The sequence below is a fragment of the Hibiscus syriacus genome, unplaced genomic scaffold (genome assembly GCF_006381635.1).
Source record: "Hibiscus syriacus cultivar Baekdansim isolate YM2019G1 unplaced genomic scaffold, ASM638163v2 tig00110637_pilon, whole genome shotgun sequence".
NCBI lineage: Eukaryota > Viridiplantae > Streptophyta > Magnoliopsida > Malvales > Malvaceae > Hibiscus > Hibiscus syriacus.
The window spans coordinates 4,065,098-4,078,879 of NW_024062808.1; positions in this window are offsets into that span (position 1 = coordinate 4,065,098).

Sequence of the window (13,782 nt, forward strand, 5' to 3'; positions counted from 1 at the left end):
TCAAGTCGAATTTGTTTTACTTTACTCGACTCGATTAAATGCTCACCCCTATTTGTATTAATAAATATGCAATATTTGGGTAAATTACTTCACAATGTATAAATTTATGGATAAAATAAATGTTTGGTAACTAAACTATAAGTTTTGATATGTTTTAGCTCCTAAACTTTTAATTTTTTCAAAACCATACCTTAAGTTTAGTTTTTGTTTTATTTTAGTATCCCCATTCAAAATTTAATGTTAAATTTTGGAAAAAAATGAAAGTTTAGGTACTAAAACGGACCAAAACTGATAGTTTAGGTACTAAATGCATTATGTTTTTAACGATAGGTATTAAAATGAAACAAAAACTAAACATTAGGTATGGTTTTGAAAAAATTAAAAGTTTAAGTACTAAAATTAATCAAAACTGATAGTTTATAAACTAAATAAGTAATTTACCTTAAATTTATTCACTTAACTTTATTTTCTTTCATATTTCATTCATTGTATTCTTAATTTTAATAACCAAACCTTTTATATTGATTTTTTTGTCACTTCACGATGACATAAATGACAAGCATCATAATTGTTAAATAAATAAGCTTTTCTCTCAAATAAATAAGCTAATAATGTAGTATAGAGAAGAAAAGGTCGATTCGTGGGGATTTAGAATTTTCCAATGTCGATTTGAATTGATCTTTAACCAATAAATCTGTAAGAAAAATAAAAGGGGATTTAACAAGATAAATTGAATAAATTGGAAAATAAAGAATGCAAGAATAGTAAAAAGATTGAAAATAATTATGATGAGAGATAACATCCAGCTTCGCTTTGCCTTAATTCGTCTCGATCATTGAAATATATTTTACTTCGGATACTTGTCGGTTGCCGTCTACAAGCCCATCCCTTATAACTTACTCTTCTCTGTGATGAACTAATTTTTCAAAATACTATCAACGTTAACGCCAATGCTGTGTTTTAATTCTGGAAAAACTCGTGCTTGTTTTTCTTCCTTCTACCACTCGGACGATCATGGAAAAAGGTGGTATTACGATCTCTAAAGGCTAACCAGTTTACTCTGGATCTTTGGGACCAAAATATCTCTTCTTTGTCCAAAGGTTTCTACAACTCAACTTTAGAAGTGAGGAAACTATCCATATCAAACTCATTACGATTCTTAGAAAAACACCGTTGATTATCTTTCGAAGTTCAACAATCTGAGCACGAAAGTTGGCAGTACGATTGACATGCTAATCTTTAAGGGAGGAACTAACAACTGTTATCTTATCAAAAGCATTTCCCCTTGTGTAGCACCATGCATCTTTAACTCGATAAATGCAATAATCTTCATGGGACCAACAATTATCAAACCTAAAATAATCACCATAATGCTTATCAAAAACATCCATTTACTGCCAGTTAGTGTTGTTAGTAGATAGTAATGGTAAGAAGTGCTCACGTACTCTAAAGAATCTATAAAATTGGGGTACACCAACAACCAATCCTGGGTAATAAGGCATCTATCCAACCTTTCACAAATACAAGGGTTATCATATGAGCCAAAAAAACATGTAAACCACCCTCTTAAAGGCTTGCAATCAGAAAGTTTGTTTCTATCCATAGTAATTCTAAAATCATCGAGCTGAACCCCAGGTTCGTGATGACCCTCATATTTCTCACTATCTAACATAATAGCATTAAGGTCACCCCAAAAAACCAAGGAAAACGGGAAGAAATCTTAAGCATATCAACCATTATTCACATATCAATCTTCAACTTTGGATTGTGATGGTCAGGCATACCAGTAAAATGGAGGAGATCATTTTCCATATAAACCATGAAATCAATATGGATAAATAAGTAAGACAACATCAACATTAACTTCATTAGCTCAAAGAAGCATAAGACTAATACATCTATTTCCCCAATCAACGATGAAGTAACCATTCATACCTAATCTACTGCGGATCATATCACTCCTATTTTGTTTAATCTAATTTAACATAAGAAAATAACGCTAAAAGAACTTTGAGCGATAAATCATCCAAGGGAATAAACTGCGCGATAATTACCCAACTCCTGATAATTCCAACTGAGGAACTTCATGGCTTCAGGTGAGGCTGTCCCATAGCCTCTGTCGTTATCTTTGTAGTCTTACCAGCTAGCCCAACTTTAATATCTCGAGTAAAGGATAGTTTGGATCTTATCAGATGGAATGGTGCTGTAACTTCATCATTACCATAGAGAGTCCTCTTGGGAGCTCTAAGTCATGGATCATCCTCAATAACACCCGTATCCATTGGAACATCAATACAACCAGCTCCAAAACCAGCAATATCCCCGATAGATGAGGTACAGTCCAAGTGTCTTTCTTTCCCAACCCATTATTAGGGGTTCAAACCAACACCTTTAGTCGGTTGTTCAACAACACCTACAATATTGCCTAAAGTATTCATCCCTTCCGAGGAAGTAGAGACAACAACAGTTGGAAAAAACTGAAAGAAGGAACATACTCAAGGTAACATATAGGTCTAGGTTTGACACAGGGCTACTACACAAACACTTTCAGTCAGTCTCTATAGGGTAGTTTTGAGGCCTTTTCATCTGCAAGCATAGAGTAAAGAAAAGTACTATGGCCAATAATCCCACATTTGTAGCACAAGGAAGGAAAACACTTGTACTTTAGCGTGCAGACACAAGGTTTACGCCTTTTCCTTGACCCAAGGAGAACACAATGTCATAAAGGTTGAAGAATATATATCTCAACATGAACCCTAAGGAACTCACCAAGATTGTTTCCAACCAAACACATATCAATAGCAATAACATTACCCATGCACCCTCCAAAGGAAATGCTCATAGCTTTGGTCATTGAACCCAGAGGAAGATTGTAGATGTGAAGCCATATGTGAAAATGAGTAATCATCCAGCCTCTTCTCTGAATCATATGCAAAAATTATAATTGGTCTAAAAATGACGATAAATTCTGGCATCATATGCAAAAGTTATGCAAAAAAATACTAATTTCATGGGGGTTTGGAAACCATAGAGGGGGTTTCAAAATAACAAGGACATTCGGTCGAAATGGTCTCAAAAACACTATTTGGGGTTTCAAAACCTATACTCTGTTTCATTATTAATGTAATTTTAAGCCTTAAGTGATCCCTATTCGGTCCCATGATCACTAAGCTACATAAAAACATGAACTTAGACATAAGAAACCACCCAACATGCAGTACATAACCCATAAACTCCACCTATATAACCCATAAACATTCACTATCTATTTAAAATATATAAAGACTCTTTTAGAGCACAATCAAATACTTTTCAACTCTTAGAAGTATCTTTACCATTATATGGACAATATGAGAAGGAACATGCAAATCACGTATAAGCATTGAGTGAAACGAGTCCTTAAATATCGCTGCATTCAACAAACCATGTCAAAATATGAGTTAAGCCAAATAAGTAAAATGTGTAGTATGGCACTTACGGTCTAGTCATTCATAAGGTAAAAGCATGATTATAAGAATTCTACATACTCAATGTATCATAAAAATAAAGGCCCTTTCATATCATACAAATCCACTAATGATTAATTATTCCAAGTACCTATGCTATCACTCGTATACATGCCACTAATATACCCAAAATACACAAAATATGATGTTTATTGAGGATAGCTTGTAGTGACCCTTGAACAATGATGCAACGTCTCAGACTAATCACAGTCCTCTCAAAATACTTACGTGTGAAGAAACATGCACACATAAGTTTCACTTAGTGAGACAATAATAAGACAATTAAGAACATAATTAAAGTATAACAACCACTTCATAGATATGTTAGAAATCATGCCAATGTTGCATAATCATTAATTATTATCATTATCTTGAAATAACATGATTAATCTTCTCAATTAGATTTATCCATAATATAATGCATGAAGTAACACGATAGAGCTAACTATGATACATGATTCAAAATGGCTCAAATGTCTATAATTCATCCAGATACCACAATGTACACAAATTTATCACAATATAGCTGCTAGACTATTTGTCATGCCAATTATGCTCTAATGCTCTTAATGAGTTTACTTGATATCAAATAACATCATATTACTCTATGAAAATCACAATATCTCAATATCATCATACTTTTATGATCATGAACTTAAGGTTCTACATGCTTACAAAATTTACGCAAATGTTCATTCATGATACACAAAGACATGAATTTTCTTACATTGACCCTATAGAAATTTCACATATATAGAAGGCTCATCATAAGCTTTCCGATTTTCAATTCATACATCAAAACCTTAATGCACTCACCTTTACACTTGCTTACCGAAGTAATCAAAATAAGGCTAAAGATGACTTTGATTCTCAACTTGTTTTTTGTCTTTAGAGGTTCCAACCTCTGTTTCTTCTCTTAAAGCTATGAAAGCCAAAACACATACACAATATATTAATATATCATTTTACCACTAAAAATGTAACACCCTAAATTCGATCGGGCCTAAAGTGTTACATTAGGCTACCGAGGAAGCCCCTTATTTTCAAAAACTATTGATTTTTCTTTTTAAACACACAAAATGATATCATAGATAAAACATGAATAACTGATATAAAACATTTTACAAATCATAGCTCCGTGACACATAATTTAAAGCCAAAATAATATAAACTTTGAGTTTTATAAACTAAATACATGAGTAAAGTTCTATGAATACATACGCACACTAAAACTACAATACAATACTCTGAAGGAGATACTAGAAGTCATGCTGTGACGGTGCTCTAGGAACTGCTCAAGCTACTGACATGTCAACGAAAAACATCCGAAGGCTGAGCTTACAAAGCCTAGCAATATAATCGCTAATTTAGAGATCATAAGAATCTCATAAACATAAGCATGATGAAGACATGTTACTAAAAAATAGGTACATGCATGATCTAGATCAAGTGCTACCTATTTACGGCTTTACTGTTCTATCACTGAGGTAGGAGTCTAACGCTTCCCTTAGTCCTCTGCTAAGGGCCTTGCCATGAGTACACTACTAAAGGGTCTCCACCATAATGATTGAAACTGCTACGCACTATCTAAATGCGACACTAATACTCATGTGCATTACCTGAATGCAAAACTGACCATACTATGCATTATCTGAATGCACCATGTCTGGCATCTGGTCTCACATAACTATCAGACACTAGTTACTGAGGGAACCCGATGTCATAGCCATTAGGTAGATCACGGAGGGAAACCTGATGTCACATAACATTAGTACAATTCCCGCCTAACTGAAGCATTGGCTCGGTCTCAGATAGTCTTCAAGCAAAACATTAACATATCTTAAGTACTGACTAGTGCAACTATAAAAACATGACTGAAACAATGTGAGGTAAGTCTAGTGGTGCGGTCAGTTCACGTGCATCTCAGGACAACACACTAGCCTGCCTTGAATACTTGAGAGTCTCGGGATAAGAACCAAAATTTTATGTGCACAAGAACTTACATCCCTAGCCTAGCTGGACTCACTAAAGTGAGGTTATCCTCTCACTAACTGATATCTCACTTGTTATTCTCTCACTAGTCGATATCTCACTCGTTCTCTAATCTAGAACTTTATGCCCACTAAAACTGAATACATGAGTAATGTTCAATGAATACATATGCCCACTAAAAATACAATACAATACTCTGAAGGAGATGCTAGAAGTCATGTTGTGACGGTGCTCTAGGAACTGCTCAAGCTACTGACTTGTTAACGAGAAACATCCGAAGACTGAGCTTACAAAGACCAAGAGTATAATCGCTAATCTAGAGCATCATAAGAATCTCATAAACATAATTATGATGAAGACATGGTACTAAACAATAGGTACATGCATGATCTAGATCAAGTGCTACCTACTTAAGGCTTTACTATTCTATCACTGAGGTAGGAGTCTAACGCTTCCCTTAGTCCTCTGCTAAGGGCCTTTCCATGAGTACACCACTAAAGGGCCCCCGCCATAATGACTGAAACTACTACGCATTATCTAAATGAGACACTAATACTCTTGTGCATTACATAAATGCAAAACTCACCATACTGTGCATTATCTGAATGCAACCTGTCTAGCATATGGTCTCACATAACTATTAGGAACTAGTTACTAAGGGAACCCAATGTCATATAGCATCGATGTAGTTTTTACTAACATACGAAATGATCTCTTGGTCTTCACATAGCCATCAAGTAGATCACGGAGGGGAACCCAATGTCACATAACATCAGTACAATTCTCGCCTAACTGAATCATTGGCTCGGTCTCACATATCCTTCAAGAAAAACTTTAACATATCTTAAGTACTGACTGGTGCAACTATAAAAGCATGACTGGAACAACGTGAGGTAAGTCTAGTTGTGCAGTTAGAGGAATTTCACGTGCAACTTAGGACAACACACTAGCCTGCCTTGAATACTCGAGAGTCTCGGGATAAAAACCAAAATTTTACGTGCATAAGAACTTACATCCCTAGCCTAGATGGACTCACTAATTTGAGGTTATCCTCTCACTAACTGATATCTCGTTCGTTATTCTCTCACTAGCCGATATCTCACTCGTTCTCTCATCTAGAACTTTATGTCCACTAAAACTGAATACATGAGTAATATTCTATGAATACATATGCCCATTAAAACTACAATACAATACTTTGAACGAGATGCTAGAAGTGCTATGACGGTGCTCTAGGAACTACTCAAGCTACTGGCATGTCAACGAAAAACATCCCAAGGCTGAGCTTACAAAGCCTAGCAGTATAATCGCTAATCTAGAGCGTCATAAGAATCTCATAAACATAAACATGATGAAGACATGGTACTAAACAATAGGTACATGCATGATCTAGATCAAGTGCTACCTACTTAAGGCTTTATTGTTCTATCACCGAGGTAGGAGTCTAACTCTTCCCTTAGTCCTTTGCTAAGGGCATTGTCATTAGTAAACCACTAAAGGGTCTCCACCATAATGACTGAAACTGCTACGCATTATCTAAATACGACACTAATACTTCTGTGCATTATCTGAATACAAAACTGAACATAATATGCATTATATGAATGCACCTTGTCTAGCATCTGGTCTTACATAGCTATCAAACACTAGTTACTGAGGGAACCCGATGTCATATAGCATCGGTGCAGTTCCTACTAACTTAAGAAATGATCTCTTGGTCTTCACATAGCCATCAGGAAGATCACGGAGGGGAACCCGATGTCACATAACATCAGTACAATTCCCGCCTAACTGAAGCATTGGCTCGGCCTCACATAGCCTTTAAGAAAAGCTTTAATATATCTTAAGTACTGACTGATGCAACTATAAAAACATGACTGAAACAACGTGAGGTAAGTTTAGTGGTGTAGTTAGAGGAATTTCATGTGCATATCAGGATAACAAACTAGCCTACCTTGATTACTCGAGAGTCTCGGGACAATAACCAAAATTTTACGTGCATATGAACTTAGATCCCTAGCCTAGATGGACTCACTAAAGTGAGGTTATCTTCTCACTAACTGATATCTCGCTCGTTATTCTCTCACTAGCCGATATCTCACTCGTTCTCTCATTTAGAACTTTATGCGAAGGCGTATTAGTTTATTACTATTGTTATTTAATAAACTGAGTAACGACACTCTAGTTGTTCTTACTCTACTTCCCTTTAATACTTCATGGAGTAAAAGGGATGGCTTATACTTCTTGGGTTCACTGACGTTATCGAAGCTCACACTTTTTCGTTATTGCAAAATCTAACTTATTAATCTTACCGTTTGTCGGTTCATCTTCTGCAACGATCTTCATTCGTAACAATCCTTATATCATGCCAACGAGTGTTTCTAGGTATGTTTGGTCATATATGTCTCTCACGAACTAAGTCTTACTATTATGGATCGTCCTTAGCTCTTACGGGCCTTAAACAAATCAAATTTAACCATCCAAAGTCAGTAGTATCGATACTCTACTTGTAGTATCGATACCCTAGTTTTTAGCATCTATACCCCTATAAGTATCATTACCAAAAATGCATTATGTTTCAGAAATTAAGGCCCAATATTGATACTGTCACCTTGAGTATCGATATTGTAAGGGCAATATTAATACTCCCCTTGACAGTATCAATACTCTTTGCCTAAAACCCTAAATTTTGCCCCCAATTCAACCAGTATCGATACTATTCATCTCAGATCGATACTCAAACCCAAAAATGGTTTATTTATGATCAGAAAATGCCCAAAAATCATTCTAAATGACTTGGTTTGGTTTTTATTCTTGTTTTAAAGCTTTAGTAAGTTGTTTAGGGTCTTAAGGTGTCATAAAGATGCATTATTAACACCTAGAACGTGATTTGCTTAAGAATTCAAAAGTAAACCCTAAAATACTTAAATAACAAAATCTTAGTAAAAACTCTAAATTTATGAAAGCTTAATACTCCAAAGGATTAGAAATACACTACCTTGTTGCTAGGATCCCGCAGTGAAGCTCCTTTAAACACCAAACACCTTTCTTTAGGGCTTGGATGATAAAACCCCTATTTTTCTTGCAACCAAAGAACCCAAAGATTTGCATCATTAAAATGATGTTGCTAGATGGATTAGGAATGAGATTGAAGTGGAAATATTCCCAAAAACTTACCTTTGAGCTATGGTGATTGGGAGAAAGAATGGAGAAGAATTGATGGAGAAATTAAAAAGAAGAAATGAGGAGAAAAAATAGAAATGAGATATAAAACCCTCATATTTACAAAATGAGGAAATTACGTTTTTGGTATTTCCTTATCTTTCCACTATTTAAAAACCCTTTCTTTATGGCTAATTGAGTCTAAGACCAGCTCAAGTAGGCCCAACGACTTAAAACGTGAAATTCGTGGGGTCCACTTAGTCTTCAGATAAACCCGAAACTACTAACCAGAAATTTGGGGTGTTATAAACAATGTCATATATTGTATATCCACATACAAACACGCACACACATACACACGTACACACGCACATGCGTACGCGCGCACACATATGCACAAATTATAACCCTACTCCATGCTCCATGCTCCATGCTCAAATTATACCTCAAACCCTAGAGCCCGAATTATAACCCTACTCCATGCTCACCCTTGACAGCTTCACCCTTTACCAGCAGATGGTGGCTTATCGATCGACAACCTTACATATGGGGATGAATACCGACGAATACTGTATTATTGTGGCACACTTGATCGCCAACATATGATGAGTATGGTATTCATGAGGTCTCCTCTCTTGGTCACCATCTTGGCCTCCCGCTACATATTAGCAAAAGAAAAACTAGAACGTTTGATTATCTTCGTGATATGATCACGACGTGCACCACAAGAAATTTATGTTGTTTCAACAAAATTATTTATCACTAAAAGTACTAATTACTAAATTTGTTAAGATATATTTATTTTGACCAATTTTATTTGTTACTATGTTCGTTAGAACAACTTTGTCATGTAAAATATATTCTGACGAAATCATGTTTGTTACCATTTTATATTATTTATTGTAACAATGAAATTTCGTTATTATAATTAACTTATCATTATAAAACATTTGTCACTATCAATTAACTATTTCATCACCAGAAGTATATTTTGTCATAATGAACTTATATTTTAACATCAAATATAAAGAAAATACATATTGCAACAAAAATTATTTTCTCACTATTTCTATTTCGTCACTAAATGTAACTTACAGAGATAAAATATTTGTTGAAATAAAATATTTATTTTCTTACAAAAAAAGGAATTTTTGTCAAAATTAACTTAAATTATAACATCAAACAAAAAATGTTTTCGCGACAAAAAGACATTACTACAAAATTTAATTTCTCACTACTTTTATTTCGTCACTAAGTATTTTTTTTATAAATTTATTATTGTGAAAGAATATATTTGTCCTAATTTTTTATATTGAGAAATTTATTATTTGTTATAAATTGTTATCATGACTAAATAAATTTGTTAAAAGTTTTCATTTTGAGAAAATATTACGACGAAATAAATTTGACATAATTTTTTTATTTTGATTAAATTTAATATGCTATTGTGACTAAATAAATTTGTTACAATTTATTATTGTGAAAAATATATTATTCTTCGTAAATTTTTATATTGAAAAATTAATATTTGTTATTAATTGTTACTTTAACTAAATAATTTTCATCATTTATTATTTTGAGAAAATATTGTGACTAAATAAATTTGACATAATTTCCTATTTTGACTAAATTTAATATATTATTATGATTAAATAAATTTGTTACAATTAGTTATACATAATTGTTATTATAATTATATAAAATTTTCATAATTAGTTATTTTAATAAAATATTGTGACTAAATTAATTTGACATAATTTCTTATTTTGATTAAATTTAATATGTTGGTATGACTAAATAAATTTGTTACAATTTTTTATTATGAAAATTATTATTTTCATAAATTTTTATATTAAGAAATTAATATTTGTTATAAATATAATAATAATAATAAAATTAATATTAAATATTTATAAATCTTATAATAATAAAACTAACATTAAATAGCATTAAAATAAACATAAAATGTCTAGAATAAAATTTGTTAAAAAACATAAATTCACTCTCTAGAAATAAAAATAAATTGAAGTCCACATGAGAATCCATAAATCTTTCCACACCTACATTTGAATAAAAAAAATTAAATTATTTTAAAATTTTAATAAATATTTTTAAAATAGCATATATAATATATTTTATTATTAATATAATATTACCTTGAATATTCAAGCACATATGCTTCCTCCAAATCTTTGAATTAGTTGATGAATCTGAATTTGAAGAACATGTTGATTTTTCTTCAATTAATTGTTGTATTATGGTCCTGTAGTTGAACTACTAATTCTTGCGTTTGTTTTTCATTCTCAACCCTTTCAGCAGATTCCAATTCTAATTCTTTAGATTTACTTACTTTACTACATAACCAAGTCCACGAATGTAACCATATTTTGAATTTAAAACTTTCTCTAAAACTTGACGCCCATTCACTTCAATGTTTTTTTTCAATTTCTTCACCTAAGATTATTTTCATTTTTTCATGTAAATATAAGTGAAATAAATAAAAAAAGTTAAAATATTTAATAAACAAAGATTGTATTTTAGATAAATAAAATCTTACATAGTTTTCTTCTTCTTGCTAATTAACCCATGTTCCATCTTTTTTATGATGCTCATAATAATATAGTTTCATTTTAGCATGCTCGATATTTGACTCTTCTAAATGATTTTTAATATTTTCTTGAACATTCTCCTAATTTTAGAAAATTGGAAGAAATTAAACTCAAATATAAAATTGAAGAAAAAAGTAATTTATTAATTAATTTTATTCTAAACAAAATACAAAAAATAAATTCAAAACATACCAATTCATAAATACGTTGGACAAATGATTTTAAACATGAAGTATGCAGAATCCTAATTTTCTCCTAATTTTCTTGTTTGTTTTTCTTTGAACCTGCATATGTAATAATTTTTTTATTTTATTTCATAAATAAGACATTATTATTCAACATAAAAAATATTTTACCTAAAATTTGTCACTTTTAAAATGCCTACACATGTTCTTCCAATCATTTATCTTCACATCGTTTGGAGGATTAGCTTCTGCTTCTTCTAAAGAAGTACACTTCTTGAAATGCATATGACATTTGTGTTTAAAGGTCGTAATGCGCCTTGCCATCATTTTATCTATTACTTTTTTGCATATGGATCATCCAAAGATATTTTGAATTCATATTGCAAAATATTTAATATAAATTTATTATTTTAAGAATATAAATATACATATATTAATAAAATTTAAAAATAAATAATTATTAATATATCTAATCTTATTTTTTTGGAACATAGGTACTTTGTCTTCATCCTTCACATCCTTCCAGTAAAATGCATTAGTTGACATAAAGTTTCGAGTCGTAAGTTCTGCCTCCATTGTAAGTAGATGTTCATAATCACCAACTGGTAAATACAATATTTTTCTATCTTTTCACCCTTAATTTGACATTTTTGTTTCAATTTATTTTTTACCTCATGTAACTCCCCGAATTCTAGGTTAGAAGTTTCGACTATAATTGATTTGGATTTAGAATAATTTTCCTTAGCCCATAAAGAGATTTAACCAAGTGACATGGATTTGGGCTTAAGGTGAGCCCAACAAGCTTAGCAAGGGGATGATTTTAATCATGGACCCAAGGAGGAATTATCCCAAATTTTCAAACAAAGACTGAATCCTATTTAATTGGGATGTTATCACGTATGCTAACCCATTTTCTTTTTCCTTACATTTCCTTGTCTTTTTCCTCTCTTCCTTACCACCTTCTTTTTCTTATTCTTCAAGAAATCAGGAAAAGGTTAAACCTTTAAGAAAATCAAGCATCCCCTATGAATTCAAGGGTAAAAATCATGAACTACACATTCTAAGCTTCAAATTAAGCCCTCTTTTACAAAGTTTGGAATCCTAAGTTCTGGTTCATTTTTCTGAGATTCAAGTTGTAGGAAAACATTTTTATCTTCATCATAAGGTTTAAAATGAGCTATCAACTCATTGAACTTGTTTTGATTAGCACAAGAGCAAGGGGAGAGCTCAAAGGCTAGAGGCAAAGAAAAGTTAACCTTTGGGTGATTTGGGAACGTTTTTCAGTCACCTAGCTTCAAGGTAACATGTTTCTAACTTAACCATACTGCATGTAGATCATGGTATTTACATTTTGGTATGTTTTGTTCAAGTAAACATGCTAGAGTAAATGCATGGTGAAATATGTATTTGTGTGTTACAAACATGAAAGTTGATACCTTTTAACCTCTAAGACACTAAATAAGACTTTAAAAATGTTTGCTAGTCTTAAGGGAGTTAATGGGTGAGTTTTGGGTATGTTTTCTTGCTTAAAACAGAGCACCCAGGTCCGTCAGTATCAATACTGGAAGAATAGTAACAATACTATTATTTGTTGAAGGCAAAAACCAAGTCATTTATAAGGGTATTATTGATACCCTTTCAAGGAGTATTGATACTATATGTCTAGTATCGATACTCAACTGGTCAATATTAATACCCTTTTAAGGAGTATTGATACTATAGGTCTAGTATCGATACTCAACTGGTCAGTATCGATACCAAGGTATTTTTGAAAACATCGAAGCTAATTTTGGTATCAATACTCATGAGAGTATCGATACCTAGGGTAGAGTATCGATACTCCCCATAGAGGTATCGATACTAAGGTATTTTTCAAAACAGGAGAGAAAAATTTGGTATCGATAATCAGGTGAGTATCAATACCCAAGGGTATCGATATTGTTGGCACAATATTGATACCCACGGTGATTTTTGGGTAATTTTGGTTAATTTGTCTGAGTGTTTGGGCTGAGGTGTTTTGAGTTCGTATAAACTATAAGTATTCGATACAAGTGAAAACAATCAAGACAACTCAATTCACCTAGAAATCAAGCAAGATAGGTTGACATAAAATTTGCCTTTGTGTGATGCTCGAGAAACGGTCAGGACACCCGAGTTACTCTAGAATTATGGCCAATCGTCCCTTGTTGTGAAATATCCGTATATTTTCTGTTGGGTATGTATCCGATGTACATAAATTTTGGGTCATATCTGTATGCGTTTCGATGAAAGTAAATTCCAGAAACGTACCTTATGCTCGACTAGGTTGGGATGTAAGCTTCTGATGCA